Source organism: Prionailurus bengalensis, chromosome C2 (genome assembly GCF_016509475.1).
Source record: "Prionailurus bengalensis isolate Pbe53 chromosome C2, Fcat_Pben_1.1_paternal_pri, whole genome shotgun sequence".
Taxonomy (NCBI): domain Eukaryota; kingdom Metazoa; phylum Chordata; class Mammalia; order Carnivora; family Felidae; genus Prionailurus; species Prionailurus bengalensis.
The window spans coordinates 114,118,511-114,129,235 of NC_057350.1; the positions used below are offsets into that span (position 1 = coordinate 114,118,511).

Consider the following 10,725-nt stretch of genomic DNA (forward strand, 5'->3'; position numbering starts at 1 on the left):
GAGGTTGACATTTCTCGTTGTTAGGAGCCACATAAACATTATGATTCAAGGAGTATTTTTGCCCAGTATCCTTAAGTATGTTCTAGATCCTTTGGGAAATTATTTCCAACTATGAAGAGTGCTCCCCAGGACCCGTGGAAAGTAGGCAGAGGTGGCAGCCACTGCATCCTCATGTTAGGAATCGGGCTGCTGAAGTATTTCTCTGCTCTCTCTGCCCTCCCCCCAAAAACAAACAGTACAACCGCACCAAATATGCCCTTAAAAAAAAAAAGACCCAATGCTTTAAAAATGCACTAGAGATGGGCACCTGGGTGGCTTAGTCAGTTGAGCATCTGACTCTTGATTTCAGCTCAGGTCATGATCTCACGGTTCACGGGTCCAAGCCCTGAGTCAGGCTCTGTGCTGTGAGTGGAGAGCCTGCTTGGGATTCTCTCTCTCTGCCCCTCCTTTGCTTGTGCTCTCTCTCTCTCTCTCAAAATAAATAAACAAAAAATACTTTCGATATTACTTAAAATTTATGTAACACATTGGCATAAATCTAGTCCTGTTCCCCCAACCCCATCTCTTTCCCAAAGGACATTTTCGCATAAGGTGGGGGCTCTGATGGCTCCACATCATACCCACCGAGATTACTTCAGGCATAAAAGACACTTTGCAAGCATTATTTTGTTCAATCCTTCCAATAGCAGGCAGTATAGTTATTGCCATCCAGAGGTGGTGAAGCCTTCAGAGTTCCATTCACATTGGCTAAATTTTCAAGGGAGTCACACACACACACACACACACATGCAGGGTAGACTGCCAATTTGTTAATCTGACTCAAAACTGAAACTACCAGGAGGCTGAGCTGGTCAGCTCATCCTCTCCCTCTTGAGCAAAGCCCCTGGGGAAAGCCAAGTCACTCACAGCTGGCTACATGGTATGATCACAGCCAAGAGAACCAAAGGCTCTTCAGGGGGAGAGTCAGGAAACTAGTGAGCCAGGCATGTGTATACCACCAGGCCTGTGGGCCAGTATCCGGCTCAGGTGTGCCCACCCTCCAACCTTCTCACAACTTTGGTTCTTTTTTTTTTTTTTTTCCCCAAGTAGGTTCAAGCTGGAGCCCAGCTTGGAGCTTGAACTCAAGACCCTGAGATCAAGAGTTAGATGCTTAACCAACTGAGCCACCCAGGTGCCCCTGACAACTTTGGATAGTCCTACCCTAGAATCACCTCATTCAGCTAAAACAACGACTGATGACACATACTGTTCTGGGTCTTGAGAATAGAAGATAACCCAAATTGTCTAGCAGCTTCCGGGTCAGCGATCAACCGTGAGAGCAAGTCATCACTGTCTGAGTTAGCAACTTTGCTTATAGAAGTGCCACTCAAAGTGGAATCCATGGGTGCATCCTCTGTGAAAGGTATTCCTCCATGGAAACTTTTTCATGTATTCTCATTTCTATGATAATGTAAAAGGGGACATGAACATATGCTGTTTTGTCTGGAGGCCACCTTATAAATGAGAATTGAATCATATACAAGATAGCAAAGGCAGGCCAAACACTGAGGCTGCCCTATAGTAGGCAGTAGAGGGTCACATGGGAAGAAGCAATTTAGTTTCACCCACCACTTCCAATTAATGCTGTTAACTGGAATTTTATTGGTTTTGCAGTTTTGTTTATTTGCCTTATAATAATACAAGACCTATAAATATAAGGCATTTATATGTAGTTTTACATACAGTTAAGAAACATTATAATAAAAATAATGGAGATCAACCCCAGGGGCCATCAAAGAGTTTTCATTTTTTAAAGGGCTCTACACATTACTCAAATGTGAGAGTAATAGCTGACTTCAATTAATTACCTTGATTAGATTCTCTACTAGCAACACATTTCAGTTACTTATGTGGATGGATAAATTATCTCTCTTGTATTGAATTTTACTAATTGAACTCCAAGAAGCTATACCACAAACTCAGTAAATTGACAACACTATGAAAGTCATGTTCATTTCATGCATCATTCCCTTTCTTCCTTCCTCTCTTCTTTCTGTCAGCACACACAGGCATTGTGCTAAGGCCTACATTCGGTGGATACAAATATGAAAGGGATAGGAATGATCCCTGCCTTCATGGAGCTTATGGGTCTGAGCAGTGTTTTCTAGAGGCTCTGGATGATAAGCAATACATAGAGGACTGTTAAAACACACATTTCCAGAAGGGACTTCTGGGAAGATGGTAGAGTTGGGGGATCCCAACCTTACCTCATCCCATGGATACAACTAGATAGCACTCACATCAATGTATACAACCCAGAAAACAACCAGAAGACTGGCAGAACAGATTCTCCATAGCTAAATTTAGAGAAGGGGGTAGGAAGGGCGGAGACACGATGGGGAATTAAACAGACTCACACAACTGTCCACGGGAGGGAGGAGATGCTGGGGGCATGGAGAGGGGAGAGAAACAGACTATCACACCAGGAAGCCCACACAGGGAAGACAAATCCCCAAAACATGAGGCTTTGAAAACCAAAAGGGCATAATTTTGTGAATTCTTATAACAGCAGTTCTTAACACTTGGAACTTTAAAAATCTGTAGACTCAGATATGGGAGAGCTGGGAGGCCAAAAGGAAACTGAGTCTCTGCCCTTAAAGAAACAGCACAATAAACAGCTATTTTATTGAAGCAGCAATTTGAAAATTGCCTGGGGTACATAAGAGAGAGATTTGTTTATTAATCTCAGAGTGTGTGCTGAAGGGGCAGGGATCATGGGAGTCTTCTTCAGGGGAAAAAAAAAAATCTGGCAGGCACCATATGCCTCCCTCACCCCCCAGCATAAACACAAGGACACCTGGAGATTCCACTGTGGTGTCAGCACTTGCTATTTAGCTTGCTAACAGTGCATCCTGCCCCTAGGTTCTCCTGAAGACCTGACCCCTCTAATATGCCCTTAGTGGGAGCCCATACAAAGCAGTGTCACAAGACTGGCAGGGTACAAGCAGGGTCCTGACAGGAGCCAGCACCACGGCAAAGTGACTCCTGCCCCAGGGAGAGGGGAAGATAACCACACACACCAGTCTGACTGTGGTCCAGCAGTGGGTTGGAGGGAGACATCTGGTCTGACTGTAGGCCCCGCACACCAATGAAAGCTTCTCAGGGAACAGACAACACAGGGAAAATGCCCTCTAGTTTGGTGCTACTGCATTTCTGGCAAACACCTGGTCTGACTCAACTCAAGCCCAAGGTGGCCCCAGACTGGCCCATTAACAACATAGGGACCAATCCTTGCCCACAACAGGCGAAGAGAGCCATTTCAGATGACAGGACTGAAGGTAGAAGTGGCACAGACACTACTACAATAGTAGGGCACATGCAACACACATAGGAGACATCCCTGAAGCACTAGGTTCTGGTGAACAGAGGATGCTGCACTGCAGGACACTATAGGACTTCTTCATAAGGCCACTACTTTCAAGAGCAGGAGACATAGCTGACATTCCAACCTCAAAAAATAGACACAGAGAGTTAGACAAAATGAGGGGACAGAGGAATATGTCACAGGACAAAATCACAGCAAGAAACCTAAATGGAACTGAGATAAATAATATGCCTGATCAAGAATTTAAAGCCATGGTCATAAAAATATTCACTGGACTTGAGTGGAGGAACTCAGTGAGACCCTTAACAAAGGATAGAAAACATAAAAAAAAACAGAGATGAAGAACACAATAAAGGAAATTAAAAATACACTAGATGGAATAAATAGTAGACTAGAGGAAGCAGATGATTGGATCAGTGACCTGGAAGACAGAGTAATGGAAAGCAATCATGCTGAACAGGAAAGAGAAAAACAAATTTTAAAAATGGAAACAGATGTAGGAAATTCAGTGACACTTTCAAGTGTAATAACATCTGCATTATAGGAATTCCAGAAGGAGAAGAGAAAGAAAAGGGGGAAGAATGTTTATTTGAAGAAATAATAGCTGAAAACTTCCCAAACCTGGGAAAGGAAACAGAAATCCAGATCCAGAAGGCACAGAGAACCCCCAACCAAATCAACCCAAGGAGGTCCACACCAAGACACATAGTAGTTAAAATGGGAAAAAGTACTGATAAAGAGAGAATTTTAAAAGCAGCAAGAGAAAACAAAAGTTACATACAAGTGAAACCCCATAAGGCTATCAGCTGATTTCAGCAGAAATTTTGCAGGCCAGAAGGGAGTTCATGACTTATTCAAAGGGCTAAAAGAAAAAAAAAAACCTGCAGCCAAAATACTACATGCAGCAAGACTATCATTCAGAATAGAAGGAGAGATAAAGAGTTTCCCAGACATACAAAAGTTAAAGGAATTCTTCAGCAATAAACCAGCTGAACAAGAAATGCTCAAGGGCACTCTTTGAGTGGGAAGGAAAGCCTATAAGTAGGAGCAAGAAAAATAGGAAGCACAAAGGCAGCAAAATTAAGTATATCTAGAAAAATCAATGAAGAGATTCACAGAATAAGAAGATGTGAAGTATGACATCTTATGCCTGAAACAGGGTAGGGATAAGAGTGAAGAATGGGTTAAATCTTAAGCAACCATCAACTTAATACAGACTGCTACATACAGAAGGTGTTATATACAACCAAATGGTCACCACAAATCAAAAAGTAGTAATAGACATGCAAAAACTAAAAAGAAAAGGGGTGCCTGGGTAGCTCAGTTGGTTAAGCATTCAACTCTTGATTTAGGCTTAGGTTATAATCTCATGATTCATGAGTTTGAGCCCCTTATCGGGCTCTGTGCTGAGCATGGAGTCTGCTTGGGATTCTCTCTCTCCTTCTCTCTCTGCCCCTCCCCTACTCATGCTCACTCATGCTCTGTCTCTCTCTCTCTCTCAAAATAAATAAACATTTTTAAAAAGTAAACAGAAAGGGATCTAAGCGTATCACTAGAGAAAGCCAACAAACCATGAAACAGAGCAAGAGAAGAAAGAGTCAGAGAAAACCTGTAGAAATAACCATGAAACAAGTAACAAAATGGCAAAAAATACATAATCTATGAATAATTGGTTTGCGTGTAAATGGACTAAATGCTCCAATAAAAGGACATATGGTAATGGAATGGTTAAAAAAGCAAGACTCACCTAGAAGCTGTATATAAGAGACTAATTTCAGACTAAAAGACACATGCAGATTGAAAGTAAAGGGATGGAAAAGCATTTATCATGCAAATGGAAGTGAAAAGAAAGCCAGGACAGCAAAACTTATATTGGACATTAAAATAGACATTAGAGGTGCCTGGGTGGCTCAGCCAGTTGGGCGACTGACTTCAGCTCAGGTCATGATCTCTCAGTTCATGAGTTTGAGCTGTCAGCACAGAGCCTGGAGCCTGCTTCAGATCTGTGTCTTCCTCCCTCTCTGCCCCTTCCCCGCGTGTGTTCTGTCTCTCTCTCAAAAATAAATAAAATAGACATTAAAAGAAAAACTGGGGTTGCAGGGGGCACCTGGCTGGCTCAGTTGGTTAAGCATCCAACTTTGGCTTAGGTCATGATCTCATGGCTGGTGAGTTTGAGCCCCATATTGGGCCCTGTGCTGAAAGCTCAGAGCCTGGAGCCTGCTTCAGATTCTGTGTCTCCTTCTCTCTCTGCCCCTCCCCTGCTCATGCTCTGCCTCTCTCTCTCTCTCAAAAATAAATAAACATTAAAAATTTTCAGAAAAAAAATTCTAAAAAAACAAGAGAAAAAAAGACAAAAAAGAACACTATATAATTATAAAGGGAACAACCCAACAAGAAGATATAACAATTGTAAATATTTATGCACCCAACATGAAAGCATCAAACACATAAAGCAGGGGCGCCTGGGTGGCTCAGTCGGTTGAGAGTCCGACTTCAGCTCAGGTCATGATCTCACTGTCCGTGAGTTCAAGCCCCACACCCGGCTCTGTGCTGACAGCTCAGAGCTTGGAGCCTGTTTCAGATTCTGTCTCCCTCTCTCTCTGCTCCTCCCCCACTCATGCTCTGTCTCTGTCTCTCTCTGTCTCTCTCAAAAATAAACATTTTTAAAAAGAATTAAATACATAAAACAGCTAACAACAAACATGAAGGAAGTAATCAATAGTAATATAATAACAGTAGGGGACTTTAACACATCACTTATATCAATGGATAGGTTATCCAAATAGGAAATTAACAAGGAAACAATGGCTTTGAATGACACACTGGGCCAGATGGATCTAACAGATATATGAAGAACAGCCCATCCTAAAACAGAATACATATTTTTTCCCTTAATCTTTCTTCTTTTAGTAAATTCTACTCCCAGTGTGGGGCTTAAACTCAAACTCTTTATCGTAAGATAAAGAGTCACGTGCCCTACCAACCGAGCCAGTCAGGCACTCCACATTCTTTTTTAAGTGCACATGGAACATTCTCCAGAATAAGCCACATATCAGGCCACAAAAAAGTCTCAAAAAGACTGAAGTCATACCATGCATCTTTCCCGACTAGAACGCTATGAAACTGGAAATCAATCACAAGAAAAAATCTGGAAGGAACACAGATACATGAAGGTTAAGTAACTTGCTATCAAACAATGAGTGGGAGAACCAAGAAATCAAAGAAAAAATAAAAATATACATGGTGACAAATGAGAATGAAAACACAATGGTCCAAAATTTTGAGGATGCAGCAAAAGCTGTTCTAAGAGGAGAGTTTATAGCAAGAGAGGTTTACTTTAAGAAGCAAGAAAAATCTTGAATAAACAACCTAACCTTACACCCAAAAAATCTAGAAAAAGAAGTAAAAAAAACCCTAAAATGAATAGAAGGAATGAAATAATAAAGATTAGAGCAGAAATAAAATAGAAACAAAAAAGTAATAAAACAGATCAATAAAGCCAGGAGCTGCTTCTTTGAAAGGATTAACAAATGGATAAACTTTCATCCGGACTCATTAAAAAAAAAAAAGAAAGAAAAGAAAAGAAAAAAGAGAGAGAAGACTCAAAATCAGAAATGAAAGAGAAGAAATAACCCCCTGACACCATAGAAATGCAAAGAATTATAAGACAACATTATGGAAAATTATATGACACCAAATTGGACAACCTAGTCAAATGGATTAATTCCTAGAAACATATAACCTACCAAAACTGAATCAGGAAGAAATAGAAAATTTGAACAGACCAATTACCAGCAATTGAATTGAAATTGAATCAGTAATCAAAAATTTTCCAGCAAGCAAAAATCTAGGACCAGATGGCTTCACAGGTGAATACTACCAAACATTTAAAAAAGAGTTAATACCTGTTCTTCTTAAACTATTCCAAAAATTAGAAGATGAAGGAAAGCTTCCAAATTCATTCTACAAGGCCAATAGTGCTCTGATACCAAAACCAGATAAAGATGCTACCAGAAAAAGAGAATGAGAGGCCAATATTTCTGATGACATAGGTGCAAAAATCCTTAACAAAATACTAGCAAACTGAATCCAACAATACATTAAAAAAATCATTCACCACAATCAAAGTGGGATGCAAGAGTGGTTCAATATTTACAAACCGATCAACGTGATACATATGATCATTTCAATAGGTGCAGAAAAACTATTTGGCAAAAGTGTAGCATCCATTCATGATAAAACCCTCAACAAAGTAAGTTTGGAGGGAATATACTTCAACATAATAAAGACCATATACGAACAACCAACAGCAAACACCATACTCAATAGGGAAAAACTGACAGCTTTTCCCCTAAGAATAAGACAAGGATATCCCCTTACCACCTTATTCAACATAGTACTGAAAGTGCTAGCCACAGTAATCAGACAAGACAAAGAAATAAAAGGCATCCAAATTGCTAAAGAAGAAGTAAAACTGTCACTATCTGCAGGTGATGTGACCCTATATATAGAAAATCCTAAAGACTCCACTGGAAAACTACTAGAAACGATAAACGAATGCAGTAAAGTCACAGGACACACAATCAATATACAGAAATTTGTTGCGTTTCTTGCGGCGCCTGGGTGGCTCCGTCGGTTAAACATCTGACTTCGGCTCAGGTCATGATCTCATGATTCATAAGTTTGAGCCCGGCGTCGGGCTCTGTGCTGACAGCTCAGAGCCTGGAGCCTGCTTTGAATTCTGGGTCTCCCTCCCTCTCCTGCCCCTCCCCCACTTGTGCTCTGTCTCTGTCTCTCAAAAATAAATAAATAAATGTAAAAGAAAAAAAGACATTTGTTGTATTTCTGTACATTAATAATAAAGTAGCACAAAAAGAAATTAAGAAAACAATCCCACTGACACTTGCACCAAAAATAATAAAACACCCAGGAATAAACCTAACAAAAGAGGTGAAAGATCTGTACTCTGAAAACTATAAAACACCAATGAAAGAAATTCAAGATGACAAACAAATGGAAAGGTATTCCATGCTCATGGATTGAAAGAACAAATATTGTTAAAATGTTCATACTACCCAAAGCAATTTACAGATTTAATGCAATCCCTATCAAAATGCCAACAGCATTTTTCACAGAACTAGAACAAATAGTCCTAAAATTTGTATGGAACCACAAAAGACCCTAAATAGTGAAAGCAATCTTGAAAAAGAAAAACAAAGCTGGAGGTATCACACAATTCCAGATTTCATGTGATATTACAGAGCAGTTATAATTAAAACAGTACGGTACTGGCACAAAAATAGACACATAGAAAAATGAAACACAACAGAAAACCCAGAAATAAACCCACAATTATATGGTCAATTCATCTTCAAGAAAGGACGCAAGAATATGCAATGGGAAAAAGACGTCTCTTCAAAAAACAGTATTGGGAAAACTGGACAGCTACATGCAAAAGAATGAGATTGGGCCAATTTCTTACACCATACACAAAAATAAACTCAAAATGGATTAAAGACCTAAATGTCATACCTGAAACCATAAAAATCCTAGAAAAGAACACAGGCAGTACTTTCTCTGACATAGGCCATTGCAACATTTCTAGATATGTCTAGAGGTAAGGCAACAATAAACTATTGGGACTACACCAAAATAAAAAGCTTCTGCAATACTTACCTGGCAGGGGAGATACCATGATCACGAAGGTGGTTTTCCCAGGGTGAGGCTTATCCATTGCACTCCGGATGTGCTGACCCCTGCGATTTCCCCAAATGTGGGAAACTCGACTGCATAATTTGTGGTAGTGGGGGACTGCGTTCACGCTTTCCCCTGGCAAAAAAAAAAAAAAGAAAAAAAAAAGCTTCTGCACAGGGAAGGACACCATCAACAAACTATAAGGCAACTTACTGAATGGGAGAAGATATTTGCCAATGACATATCCAATAAAGGGTTAGTAACCAAAATATTTGAAGAATTTACAAAACTCAATACCCCAAAACCAAATAATCCAATTTAAAAATGGGCAGAAGACATGAAAAGACATTTCTCTGAAGAAGACATCTATATGGCCAACAGACACATGAAAAGATGCTCAACATCACTCATTCTCAGGGATATGCAAATTAAAAATACAATGAGATATCACCTCACACCTGTCAGAATGGCTAAAATCAAAAACAGGAAACAACAAGTGTTTGTTGACAAGGATGTGGAGAAAAAGAAACCCTTTTGCAGTGTTGGTGGGAATGCAAACTGGTGCAGCCACTCTGGGAAACAGTATGGAGTTTCCTCAGAAAGTTAAAAATAGAACTACCCTATGATCCAGGAATCACACTACTGGGTATTTACCCCCAAAATACAAAAACTCTAATTCAAAGGGATACATGCTCCCGTATGTTTATAGTGGCAGCATTATTTACAATAGTCAAGCGTCCATCAGTAGATGAATAAAGAAGAAGTGGCATATAGATACAATGGAATATTATTCAGCCATAAAAAAGAACGAAATCTTGCCATTTGCAACACAGATAAAGCTAGAAAGTATATTGCTAATCGAAGTAAGTCAGCCAAATACTATATAATCTCACTCATGTGTGGAATTTAAGAAACAAAACAAATGAGCAAAGAGAGAGAGAGAGAGGGAGAGAGACACAGAGAGAGAGAGAGAGAGAAACAAACCAAAAAACAGACTCTTAACTATAGAGAACAAACTAATGGCTCCCAGAGGGGAGGTGGGTAAGGGGTGGGTGAAATAAATGATGGGGATTAAGACTACACTTACTGGGATGTGTGGGTGGCTCAGTCTATTAAGTGTCTGACTCTCAATCTTGGCCCAGATCATGATCTCACTGTTCGTGAATTTGAGCCCCACGTCGGACTCTATGCTGACAGTGCAGAGCCTGCTTGGTTTCTCTCTCTCCACCCCTCCCTCTGTCTCTGTCTCTGTCTCTGTCTCTGTCTCTGTCTCTCAAAATAAAGAAATAAACTTAAAAAAAAAAAAGAATATACTTATCATGATGAAATAAAACCGGAGCACCCTTCAGTGAGAAGGATAGTGGTAAGGCAGCTGGTGAAGCCAGTAAAGTGGGGCCAGAGGACAAATGGCAAGAGTCTCAAAGGGATAGGGTGGACCCATCTTCCCTGAGGGTGGAAGTGAATGGTGTAGAGACTCTGGAGGACTTGTAGGACAGGCAGCCTCCATTAGCCAGGCTACAGCCTGAGGGACAAATAATATCCTTTAAAATGAGGCTGGTCTCAAGGATATCAGATGGAGTCTTTAGGGACGCAATGAGGATATGGGGGATTTTGTTCACCAGAACAAGGTTGTTGAGGGAGGTAGGAAAGAAGTGTGAAGCAGAAAT

General features: G+C 40.4%; 1 non-coding gene across 1 annotated transcript; it reads left to right on the forward strand.

The window, feature by feature from the left end:
- Positions 1-9,032: 9,032 nt before the first annotated feature.
- LOC122492527 lies at positions 9,033-9,196 on the forward strand. Its single transcript, XR_006299699.1, has one exon. It is a non-coding gene; the product is annotated as a U1 spliceosomal RNA (small nuclear RNA).
- Positions 9,197-10,725: the final 1,529 nt, after the last annotated feature.